Genomic DNA, 13082 nt, shown 5'->3' on the forward strand with positions numbered 1-13082 from the left:
TCTACCTTCAAATTTGACTAGCTTCCTGGGATATGTTAGTTGTAAAATGCTAGGTTTCTGTTAGTTTCAAGTTCGGATGTATCATGAGGTGTACGATGTCCATGTTGCTTTCATTCTGGGTACTTTTAAGTTCTGGTGTTAGGCATAATAGCTCACAGCTGAAGAGGAGGCCAATAGAAGTGCAGAGAGAAGCCAGGAAAGAGCCTCGCCGGTGACCTGAGTTCACCTTAATAGGCTTTTATCCAGTTTTCACTAGGTGCCAGATTTATTAGGGACATGGTAGGTACCAAGTGTGGTATTTTCATACTATTAAATAACTATGAAATCTGTTATGAAAATTAACATTTTTATAATTTAAATTATTTATGATTTTATAGTCCATAACGTGGCTTCCCTACTGGCTTAGTTGGTAAAGAATCCACCTGCAGTGCAGGAGACCCAGGTTTGATCTCTGGGAAGGTCCTCTGGAGAACAAAATGACAACCTACTCCAGTATCCATGCCTGGAAAATCCCATGGACAGAGGAGCCTGGTGGGCTACAGTCCATGGGGAGTCCAAATTAATATCTACTTAGAGTCCCATTCAACCTAAAGGCAAGAAAGCTCAATTCTAGTCTCATCTGTTTCTTCTCTCTAGCTTTTTCAGATTTTGTTGTTGTTGTTGAGTTGCTAAGTTGTATCACTGAAGTCAAGAAGAAACAAGAATGAAAAATAATTTGAGGTTAGGAATTTGCTACATAATACAGGTGTCTTCATTGTATCTCAGTTTATAGTATTTGCAAAATTCTGTTTCAATTATGTAATATGAAAAACTATGAGCCATTCATTAAAAATATTTTAGAAGACAGATACTCAACAGTAAATTACTTCTTTATTAAAAATAATGATTTATGGTAAAACTCAGTACATTTACCCATTGATTGAACAGCTATTTTAGAATAAAGATTTCAGAATGTAGTTCCAAAGTCTTATATTATTATTACTGTACTATTTTTACTGCATTAATTATTGCAAATTTTAGTCTCAAATTGTAGTCAGAAGTTAGCGAGTATGGTTCATTTTATAAAAACAGAATCTTTTTTTCCAGCTGTATTGAGGTATAATTGACAAAATTGCCAGATATTTAAAGTACACAACGGAATGATTTGCTACACACATTGTGAAAGGATTTCCCCCTTTAAGTCAATTGACACCTCCATTACCACACATATTTATCCTTTTTCCTTTTTTGGTGAGAACACTTAAGTTCTATTCTCTTAGCAGATTTCAGCTATACAGTACAGTGTTATCCATTATAGTCACCATGATCTGCATTAGATATGTTAGAGGAACCACTGTCTGAAACCACCTGCCCTGGCCAGGCAGGATAGTAACCTCTTGTCTGAGTTATCTTATAAGAGGTCCTGGTAAGCAACATGGAACTAACAGGCTACCACCAACCAGAAGTATTCAGAAAAGGTCAAAAGGAGAGAGGAGACACCAGTCCGTGTGTCCTACCAACCTCCCAGAATCATCCTTTATGGCATCCATCTTGCCTGACCGATGCTCTTGCCACCAGGAAAGACTCTAATAAAACCTGAGACTGTGAGCCATGTAGCAGAGTAGTTCTCCTGGGTTCCCTTACCCTACTTCTCTCTTCCCTGGAGCCCCTTCCCAATAAAGTCTCTTGGTTTGTCAGCACATGTATCTCCTCGGACAGTTCATTTCCAAGTGTTAGACAAGAGCCCACTCTCAGGCCCTGGAAGGGGTCCCCCTTCCTGCAACAACTCTTCAGACCTTATTCTCTTATAACCGAAAGTTTATACCGTTTTATCAGTTCAGTTTAATCACTCAGTTGTGTCCGACTCTTTGCAACCCCATGGACTGCAGCACTCCAGACTTTCCTGTCCATCACAAACTCCCAGACCTTACTCAAACTCAATGTCCATCGAGTCAGCGATACCATCCAATCATCTCATCCTCTGTAGTTCCCTTCCCCTCCTGCCTTCAGTCTTTCCCAGCATCAGGGTCTTTTCAAATGAGTCAGTTCTTCTCGTCAAAGTAGTGGAGTTTCAGCTTCAGCTTCAGTCATTCCTTCCAATGAATATTCAGGATTGATTTCCTTTAGGATTGACTGGTTTGATCTCCTTGCAGTCCAAGGGACTCTCAAGAGTCTTCTCCAACACCAAGCTCTTCCTATTTCCTTCACCCAGAGCCTCTGTGCAATCACTTTTCAACTCTCTAAAAGCAAGATCTTTACTAAAGTTAAAACAATATTTTGTAATGAGAAAGGGAATAACCATGAAATATTTTTTTTGCTACACTTGATGGCAAAAATGTTTGATGGCTTTGTTTTCATTACTTTGGCAGTAGTTGAAGATATTCTGCATTTTTTCCTTTGCAGAAAAAAAAGTTTCAAATTTGTTGACCTTCTCCCTAAGTGACTACCTGTATTTTTCCTAGTAGATATTTAAAATACAAAAACAAGCTTAATAATCTTGTACAGTAAAGGTGATAATTTTAAAGCAAATAAAATATGTAACTCCTTTTGAAAGAAACATATGCCATGAGAGAATTATTTTGAAAATGAATGTTTAAAAAGTTTCCGTTGTTACATGGCTTCGTTGCAAAATCTAAATATCACATACACAACGATTCTCATTAGAAACTATGAAAGGTTTAACAATATTTTCAAATGATATACTTCAAGCAGAATTTGACCCAGTTTGTTTAAATATACACAAAAGGCAGAGTCAGTGAGTGACAGTAGTGGGGTGGGAATTAGCTCATCTTTAACAAATTTCTTCCTAAATGGGAGGTGGCATTGAGCAATGAGTAGTTGCTTAGTAAATTGCTAAGTGTGACTTTGTAATCCAGCCAAGGACACACTGCTTTCACCTACCTGTTTGTGCCAGCCATCAAACCAAGGATGCCTGTACAATAGTCCATAACCAAATCTTCCAATCTTTTTCATCACCAACCGAGATATATTGTAAAATCAGAATATTCATATTGTGTTCACAAAACACCTAGGAAAATAAACATTTTGAGGGAGGAAAGGCTTTTGTTAAATACCAATAAGTTTAAATACTGGTTTTATAGTTACCTTTTTTACCTTCTATTTTTAGCACATTTTAATGTACAAATCCTATTGCAGTGCTCATAAAGGATTTATACATAAATATTAATATTGGAAGCAATGTGCTTTGCTTTTAATTTTTTTTTCTAAACTGAGGTGGTGTTTTGTTATAAAGTTGGGATTAAAGGTGTTTACAGTTATGGCAACTAAAACCAAAAAAGTAAAGTGAATTGATGAACGAGTTTCAGACCAGAACTTCAGCTTAGATCTTGTTCTGTTTGGGATTTTCCCATCTTAAATCTTTTTAATGTATTTTAAAAATTAGGTGAAAGGAATTGCACTAAAACACATTCACATTTGTTGGAGAATTGGAGCATTAGCATCAGGATTTACTCTCTTGTTTGGTTATAATACACCTAGGGTAGAAACTTGAACTTTCAGAGACACAAATCTCCATGTGAAAAGCCTTTAGTGACTAAATAAAGTGCTAGGTCTTATCCTGAATTTTGCGTTTTCCCATTAATAACTGTATTTGTTCCCCAACTCCTTAATGGATGGATCCAAATTTTTAAATGTTTTGTATCACCTTCATGGTAGTTAGCACTTAGGATGAGGGCAGGATGACGTGATGCTTAGGACAGCAGGGCTCAGCAGCAGGGTCTATGGCTCCCTGCTCACTAGACCTATAGCCTTGAGTGACTTAACTTCCCCTCTCCATGCCTCACTTAAGTGCAAAACAAAAATAATAAGGAAATTGCTAATAGTCTATATTTCAAGATCTTCTTGTGACCAAGAACAGCCTCAAATCAATTCATGTGAAGCTCTTAGGACAGTGGTTGGCAAAAAAGAAAAAAAAAAGTGCATGTTAACTACTCAGCTGAAGGGTAAACAGTGTTGGAAGAAAGAATACTAAATTATAATACTAAATTATCTACTAAAAACTTTATTTCAGCTTTTGAGTTGATACAGGGTTGACACAATTTTTAAAAATCAACAATATATAATAGAGCAGCTATGTTCCTAATTCCCCATTTCTTTGCAAGGATTTACTCGCAGTGTTCCTTTTATGTATTTCTAACACGAGGTGGCAGTGTTGGCACGAGGAGGGAAAAACAATTTTTTCCCCTCCCTTTCCCCATCCTGTTTGATAACTTTCTGGTGGTTAGTTTTTGAATCACCGATCTGTCCCCTATTTTTAGTCTGAGCACAGCCCAGCGCTGAGTCCTACAGAAGAGCGGCTGAAGAATTAACAGAAAATTTAAACGCTCATTGCTTCATAAGGAGCAAATCCTGGCTGATGCAACGTGGAGAAGTGAGATCTTTATTTCTCTATAGGGTGGTTACACCCGATTTTAGAGCTTTGTTTCTGCATGGGAATAGACCTAGGGATGCTTCAGCCCACTGTGCAGCGGCCTGGAGGCTGGCCCAGAGCACGCTGCCAGCTTGGAGAGGTTGCCCTGTTTTATTTCCAGGTTTCCTCAGCTAATGAGCCATCTACACTCTGTGCGGGTGGGTGTTGCTGCAGCCATAACGGACTTTCTTTGTGGGAGAGGCAAGGGATTGCCAGGACATCTGGGCCTTAATTTTAAAAACGACCAGTTTTTTAAATACATTTTTTTTTTAAACTGTTTTAAGATTTTTCACCTGGAGCTTCTTTGAGAAGGGTGAAGGTTGACTACCCCATGTTAAAATGCAATCATGCAACAGACACAACTGGCCAAAAGCACGGGGCCCACAGAAGGATGAGGAGGACGCCTATTCCTTTGGGTTGGATCCCCGGCCACCCCTGTGTTAATGGAACCCAGAGCATTCCCATTAGGCAGACGCGGTCTTCATTGAATTTGGGCATATAGCTCATTTTTTTTGTCCACACACACATACACAGATTTTTATTCATTCAGCTAACACGTATGTCTCGAGTGCCCACATACAACCTAAAAGTTGAGAATTATGTTTTATTTGGTGGACAAAATTGAGGACTTAACCCTAGAAGGCAGCCTCTCAGATAATTTTGAGGGATTTCTCTGAAGAGGTAAGGGAGAAGGCAGGATATATAGAAATTTGTGACAAAGACCAGGTAGTTAGAACATAAGACTGTGAATCCCCTGGTTGCTTAGTGGTTAGGGTTCTGAGCTTTATTGAGGCCTGGGTTCAATCCTTGGTCAGGGAACTGAGATCTGCGATATGGCAAAAAAACAAAAACATTAATTAAAGGAAAGCCAGACATCTCAAGTTAAGGAGTTTAGCACTTTTCTCTGTATGGGAAGATGGAGAGTCTGGCTCATTGATACTGTTCCTTTGATATGCACCTGATCTATATAGGGCCCATATCCTGCTTTTCTCCCTCTCATATCCCCTGAAGGTGCACAACTGGGGGTGACTGCAGTGGCTGATGGCTTGATAACTGAAACATCCTTTGTTTACTGATGGCAGGCAACACTTTTCATTCACAGCATTGATATCAACAAGGCAGATAAAGCAGTGAATGAAACACATAAGTCATCCCTCTATGGTGCTTATGTTGTAGCACACAAATATGGCAGGTGGTAAGTGCTGTGAAATTATGGTGTAAAGGGCTAGAGAGAGGTGGGAAGTGAAGGGATTCTGTTTTAGAGAGGGTGGCCAGGAAAGGAGTCCTGAATGTGGTGATGTCTGAGGAGACACCTGAATTACCATGGCTTGTTCCTGTCTCCCCTGTACCAAGGTCACAGGTGTGGAGCCCTGTACTAAGGTCACAGGATAAAAATCTCTGGAACTGACCAAGCCCCATAGCAACTGTTATGAGCCTAAACCAGCCAGTTACCTGGCCCCATCTTCTGGAAAATACCCACCCTACCATCTACCCTATAGCATCCTAATGCCACCATTCCAGTAGGAATTTTCTCTGTCTTGAGGCTGTAAGAATTGGCTGCAAGCCGGCGAAAGTGTTTGGCTCTCCCTTGAGCTGGCCTGCAGTTCTAACAGTGTCTCCCACTAATAAACTTTTTTTCCCACTCATTCTGTCTCATGTCTGGAAATTCTTTTCCAACCCATGCAGGACCATGACATTCCCCCCAATTCATCTATTAAATCCTAATGCCCAATGTGATGATATCTGGAGATGGGGCCTTTAGGAGATAATTAGGTCACGAGAGTGGAGCCCCTGTGAGTGAGATTAGTGCCCTTATAAAGGAGACTCCATATATCTCCTGCCTTCTCTACCGTGTGAAGACACAGCGAACAGATGGCCGTGTGAGAACCAGGAAGTGAGTCCTCACCAGACACCAAATCCACTGGTGCCTTGATCTTGGAATCCCCACTTCCAGAGCTATGAGCAATACAGTTCTGTTGTTTAGGAGCCACAAGCCTATGTTATTCTGTTACAGCAGCTTGAGCAGTAAGACATGAATGAAGTGAGGGCGTGAAACAGGCAACTTCCTAGGATAGGACTATTCCAGAGGGAGGGACATGTAAATGCTCTGAGGACACTGGGTCAGGGGGCACTGAGGTCTTCGGGGGTAGACGTGGATTGAGAGGGTCTTATGAAAATCAGTCACACTCTCACTGACTTAATGGACGTGAGTGTGAACAAACTCCAGGAGATAGTGAAGGACAGGAAAGCCTGGAGTGCTGTGGTCCATGGGGTCGCAAAGAGTTAGACATGACTAATCAACTGAACAACTGAACAAGACAGAATAAAAAATTACATGCAAAATTGAATATGTAAATAAAAATCCCAAGAAACTGAAATTATAAAAGCTGATAAATTGTGCAAGTGTCAAAGTCCAATAAAGACATTATACTCATGAACTGCCCCACACATCTATGACATAATTATTTTTTCCTATAGTTTTGGTTACATACACTTTGATCACTTCTTCACATGACTAGGATGGTGTAATACATTTTTATAGAGAATAGATTTTGTCTTTAACAGAGTTGAGCAAAATCTTATAGATGGTTTGTAAATTTCTTTCAGCTTCTTGTTTCTTTTAGGTTATGCCAGGTAAGTTTCGAAGATTCTCAAAATTGAAAAATCCCTGAAATTTCTTTGAAATATGAGCTGTAAGATTTGGAAGAATTTTCCACAGAGAAAATTCTTGTTTTGTTCATTTCCAGCCTTGTTTTTTTTTTTTTTTTCCTACTACTGTATATTCTAAAATGGGGGCTGTGGAACCACAATCATATCTCATTTGACTTTTGCCCTCTTATCTTCACATCCTGACATGGTAGAGTAAGTCAGCATGGAGGAATTTTCCAGCATTTTCTGGAAGCCCTTCCTGAACAAGGACAACTACGACACACAGAAGTAACCACAAGCCACAGGGGTGCACCTCACACAAATCACACGTCCTTGAGTCTAGCTCCCCTTAGACCCCAAAATGCCATGACTGTGCCACTGCCTTCTGACCAGAGGGGAGATGTATCAGAGGGAAAATAGGACTAGAAAGAGACAGAGGTCTTAACTGATTGTGGTTAAGCTATTTTTCTTCTGCAGGCTTTACAAATCTTATGACTATGTTGGCACATTTCTGCACAAGTAAGGGTCACAAAGAGTCAGACACGCCTGACCACAGGCACTGGGGTCCTGAGACTTAAGCTTCAAAAATGCCATGGAAAACCCAGCTCTTCTAGAATGGAAAGATATTTCTTCCCTCCCCTTAGGTCATTGAAAGCAAAGGAGGTCCAGCAGTGTGGGATTTGTTTGGGGGAATCACTTAATATAACCATATTCCAAAACATACTTGATTGGCCATGGCAGACAGATATTCCGTCCTCTGCAATTGTATGTCACCAACAAGGATGACCAATAAGTATGACACCAACAAGGATGTGTGCGGTGAACACATCTGTTTTGGGGACAGTTACTCTAATGGATGTATGGTGGAAGGTGAAGGGGAGTGGGATTAGGTAGGTTCAGTGAGGTTACTAGGCATTTTAATTTCAAAGTATTTTTAAAAATACATAAATTCCATTTATAAAGTATGTGGACCATATGTGAATTTTTAGGCTAAAACAAGCTTTCAGAAGAACTTCTCCCTTGCAGTGGCCTGCCATAGGGACAGCATCACAGCCTTTGCACAATTAGGGCTTCCTCCATAGGAAATTGAGGTAAGTCTATTCTGTCTAAATGTTCTATCCTGTAGTAGGCGAGGGCTTATGATTCCTTGTCTGGGTTTTCCAGGTGGCTCAGTGGTAAAGAATCCTCCTGCCAATGCAGGAGATGCAGGAGACTCCGTTTCAATCTCTGGGTTAGGAAGATCCCCTGGAGGAGGAAATGGCAACCCACTCCAGTATTCTTGCCTGGAAAATCCCATTGACAAAGGAGCCTGGTGGGTTACAGTCCATGGGGTCACAAAGAATCAGACATGACTTATTGACTGAGCTCACATGATCCCTTGTCCCAGTGTGGACCCTCCTAACAACACTGGAGGTGCTGGTTTGCAGCTTTGATTATTCACACGATCTATTTGTATGCATAAGCAATGAAGCTCAGAGGTTAAGTGTGCAGATTTTTGGTGCCAAAAGTCAGGCAGTGGTTATGAGCATCGGCTGAATTAATTTTGGGCATTAGCCATTGCTTGGCACAAAGCCGTGCGGTGCATGTCAGCTTCTGACTGATTTCTCTGGAAGATTCCTGCTCAGGCTCTTCCCTAAGCCTCATCAGTTCTCCTTGATTGGAACAGTCATCGGCATTTATGGTGGCACTTCTGCACATGTCAGAAGGCCTAACTAATCAGGATGGGACCTGCCACCAGGCCTCATGAGGGTTATGGTCTAGCCTGGTCATATTCTCAAAAAATTATCTTATAGCAGAAACTTTCTGCTCAAAATAAAATCTTGTAAAATGCAGCTATTCAGGTTGAACCAGAGATGGGGGGCACCTAGAAGCCCAGCTGAAAGTGAAAGTCACTCAGTCATGTCCGACTCTTTGAGACCCCATGGACTGCAGCCTGCCAGGCTCCTCTGTCCATGGGATTCTCCAGGCAAGAATACTGGAGTGGGTTTTCATTTCCTTCTCCAGGGGATCTTCCTGACCCAGGGATTGAACCCAGATCTCCTGCATTGCAGGTGGATTCTTTACCATCTGAGCCACCAGAGAAGACCAACTATTTGCCCTCTATTACTATCCTTCTCTTTTACAGCCCTGGGAACCCTCCAAAATCTTATTGTTTCATAGAACACAGTTTGCAGACCCTAAAGATCCACAAATTTCAAAGAAAAGGCAGATATTTTTTATAAATGCAGCCTTAACTCCTTATCATGTTAACGGGGCCAGGCTTACAGAAATCCATAGTTGTAATTTCATGTGTCAACCAAGTCTCTAGCCAAACTATGGAGTAGATTGACTTGAGTTCCTTCTCTGGTTCCTGCTCTTTGTATTTTACAGCATGAGAGGGACAATGACAGGAAGAAAATTGAGGGTTAGCTGTTTTCATTTTAGATTCAACTAACATTTATTGAACATCTAGACATCATGCCATGAACTCTCATTATTAACCTGTAAAAAGAGTATCTTTTCAGATGAATAAAGTGAGCTCAGAGAGTTTAAGTGCCTTACTCACCTCAGAACCATAATGATTTAGAAACATTTCTTAAAATGATGTAGATGTTATACCCACCTTCTGGTGTGATGTGAAAATGATAACAATTTGCATTTATAGGAAGCTCTATTATGTGCAAAATATTAATACTTTGACCTTTGAGACTTTTGGCATGTGGCACTCAAATATATACGCCCCCCACCCCGTCCCCCCACCCCCTGCAACTTTTGGTCTCAAACTAGGCTTAGGTTAGTTTAAGATTGAAACCACACAACTCATATTGGGACTTGAGCCACAGGACCCAGCCAAAACGCAGACTGAGCCTTGACCTCACTGTCTTTTAATTAAAATCCTCCACCTGGTGTCAAGACTTACTGAAGCTCAGGTTCTTCGTGCCTCAGCGCAGAAGGAATTCAGTGAGAGGCAAAGTGATAGGTAGGAAGTAGATTTATTGAGGGAGATGTCCATTCCATAAACAGAATGCAGTCCGAATCAAAAGGTAAGAGAGCGGCTTCAAAACGGGGCAGTTAGTTTTTATGGGTTGGCTAGTTTCATGAGCTAATGAATGGGAGGATTATTCCAACTGTTTTGGGGAAGGGATGGGGATTTCCGGGACTTGGACAACTGCCTAGCTTGGGGCCTTTTATGGTTGGCCTCTGAACTGTTGTGGCACCAGGGGTTGTGTCATTTAGCATATGCTAATGTATTCCAATGAGCACATAATGATACTCAAAATCTGGAAGTTGAATCTTCAGCCATCTCAGACCTAGCTGATTCTAACCAGTTTATGACGTGTCCTCAACCACTACGTTACTTTTTAAAGGTTGTGCCCTCCCGTTTCAGGATGCAAGATGATACAGTCTGGATTCCAACCAGTTCATCTGGTTATGAGTCTTCTCTATCTCAGCCTACTATCACCCAAGTGAGAGGGCTTTCATCTCTTCTATCCCACCCTGACCAGTTTACTCATAGGAAGTGTTTTTAGTGATTCCTAAATCAGTATTTTCCTAATATGGATTGACTTGGCTCCTTTTACCTCTGGGAGTTTGAGTCCCATCGAAGCATCCTAGACTTATTATTTTTTTCCCAACTACCATTGTGATGGAGTCTGTGGAAGGTTAGCCAAGTGGCCAAGGGCCTGGCCACTTAAACACTTTTATTGGTGTTCAGTTTCTCAGCTCTCTCTGACTCTTTGCAACCCTATGGACTGCAGCTCAGCAAGCTTCCCTATCCATCACAAACTCCTGGAGCTTGCTCAAACTCATGACCATTAACTCAGTGTTGCCATCCAACCATCTCATTTTCTGTCATCTCCTTCTCCTCCTGCCTTTCTTTACCAGCATCAGGGTCTTTTCCAACAAGTCGGCTCTTTGCATCAGGAGCTTCAACTTCAGCATCAGTCCTTACAATGAATATTCAGGGTTGATTTCCTTTAAGATTGACTGGGTTGTCTCCTTGCTGTCCAAGGGATTCTCAAGAGTCTTTTCGAACTCCACAGTTCAAAAGCATCAATTCTTCAGTGCTCAGAATTCTTTATGGTCCAACTCTCACATCCGTACATGACTACTGGAAAACCCATAGTTTTGACTTAGGTTGTTGACAAAGCAGTATCTCAGCTTTTTAATATGCTGTCTAGGTTTGTCATAGCTTTTCTTTCAAGGAGCAAGTGACTTTTAATTTCACAGCTGCAGTCAACCTCTACAGTGATTTTGGAGCCCCCCAAAATAAAGTCTGTCACTGTTTCCACTGTTTCCCCATCTATTTGCCAGGAAGAGATAGGACCAGGTGCCATGACCTTAGTTTTCTGAATGTTGAATTTTAAGCCAGCTTTTTCATTTTCCTCTTTCACCTTGATCAAGAGGCTCTTTAGTTCCTCTTCACTTTCTGTCATAAGGGTGGTGTCACCTGCATATCTAAGGTTACTGATATTTCTCCCGGCAATCTTGATTTCAGTTTGAGCTTCATGCAGCCCAGCATTTTGCATGATGTACTCTGCATATAGGGCTTCCCTGGTGGCTCAGATGGTAAAATAATTCACCTGCAGTGTGGGAGACTTGGGTTCAATCTCTGGGTGGGAAGATTCCCTGGAGGAGGGCATGGCAACCCACTCCAGTATTCTTGCCTGGAGAATCCCCATGGACAAAGGAGCCTGGTGGGCTATAGTCCATGGGGTCACAAAGAGTTGGACACGACTGAGCAACTAACCACACACACATACTTTGCATATAAGTTAAATAAGCAGAGTGACAATATACAGCCTTGACGTATTCCTTTCCCAATTTTGAACCAGTCTGTTGTTCCATGTCCAGTTCTAACTATTGCTTGCTGACCTGCATACAGGTTTCTCAGGAGGCAGGTAATGTGGTCTGGTATTCCCATCTCTTTAAGAATTTTCCACAGTTTGTTGTAATCCACACAGTCAAAGGCTTTAACATAGTCAGTGAAGCAGAAGTAGATGTTTTTCTAGAATTCTCTTGCTTTTTCTGTGATCCAATCAATGTTGGTAATTTGCTCTCTCGTTTCTCTGCCTTTTCTAAATTCAGCTGTATATCTGGAAGTTCTCAGTTCACATACTGTTGAAGACTAGCTTGAAGGATTTTGAGCATTACCTTGCTAGCATGTGAAATGGGTGCAATGGTGTAGTAGTTTGAACATTCTTTGGCATTACCTTTCTTTGGGATTGGAATGAAAACTGACCTTTTCCAGTCCTGCGGCCACTGCTGAGTTTTTCAAATTTGCTGGCATATTGAGTGCAGCACTTTCATAGCTTCATCTTTTACAGTTTGAAATAGCTCAGCTGGAATTCCATCCCCTCCACTAGTTTTGACTTGTCTGTGAGCATTTGAGAGTCTCTGGTGGGCGCATGGGTTGACAGTGACCTCCTGCAGAGTCAATGACACAGAATACAACAGTCCTGGGAAGTGTGGCATGCTGGCATAAGTCCTTTTGGAGGAGGTTGCCATTATGCCTACCATAGTTTGGCCTGAAGCCAAACTGCAGGGCGGGAACACAGCCCTACCCATCAGCAGAAAATTGTATTACAGATTTACTGAACATAACTTTGCCCACCAGAGCAAGACCCAGTTTTCCTCACAGCCAGTCCCTCCAATCAGGAATCTTCCACAAGACTCTTATCCTCACCCTTCAGAGGGCAGACAGAATGAAAACCACAATCACAGTAAAGTAACCAATCTAATCACATGGACCACAGCCTTGTCTAACTCAGTGAAATTATGAGCCATGCCATGTAGGGCCAGCCAAGATGGATGGATCATGGTGGAGAGTTCTGACAAAATGTGGTCTACTGGAGAAGGGAATGGCAAACCACTTCAGCATTCTTGTCTTGAGAACCCATGAACAGTATGAAAAGGCAAAACCCCTTCGTTACCAGAGGAAAATAGCCTTTATATCTTAAGAGAGGTGAAGCACAGGGAGACCAGTATTTTGTATTCATTAAACACTCAGTTTAAACTTTCCCTCCAGGGCTTCCCTGGTGGTTCA

This window comes from Bos javanicus, chromosome 12, assembly GCF_032452875.1.
Source record: "Bos javanicus breed banteng chromosome 12, ARS-OSU_banteng_1.0, whole genome shotgun sequence".
Lineage (NCBI taxonomy): Eukaryota > Metazoa > Chordata > Mammalia > Artiodactyla > Bovidae > Bos > Bos javanicus.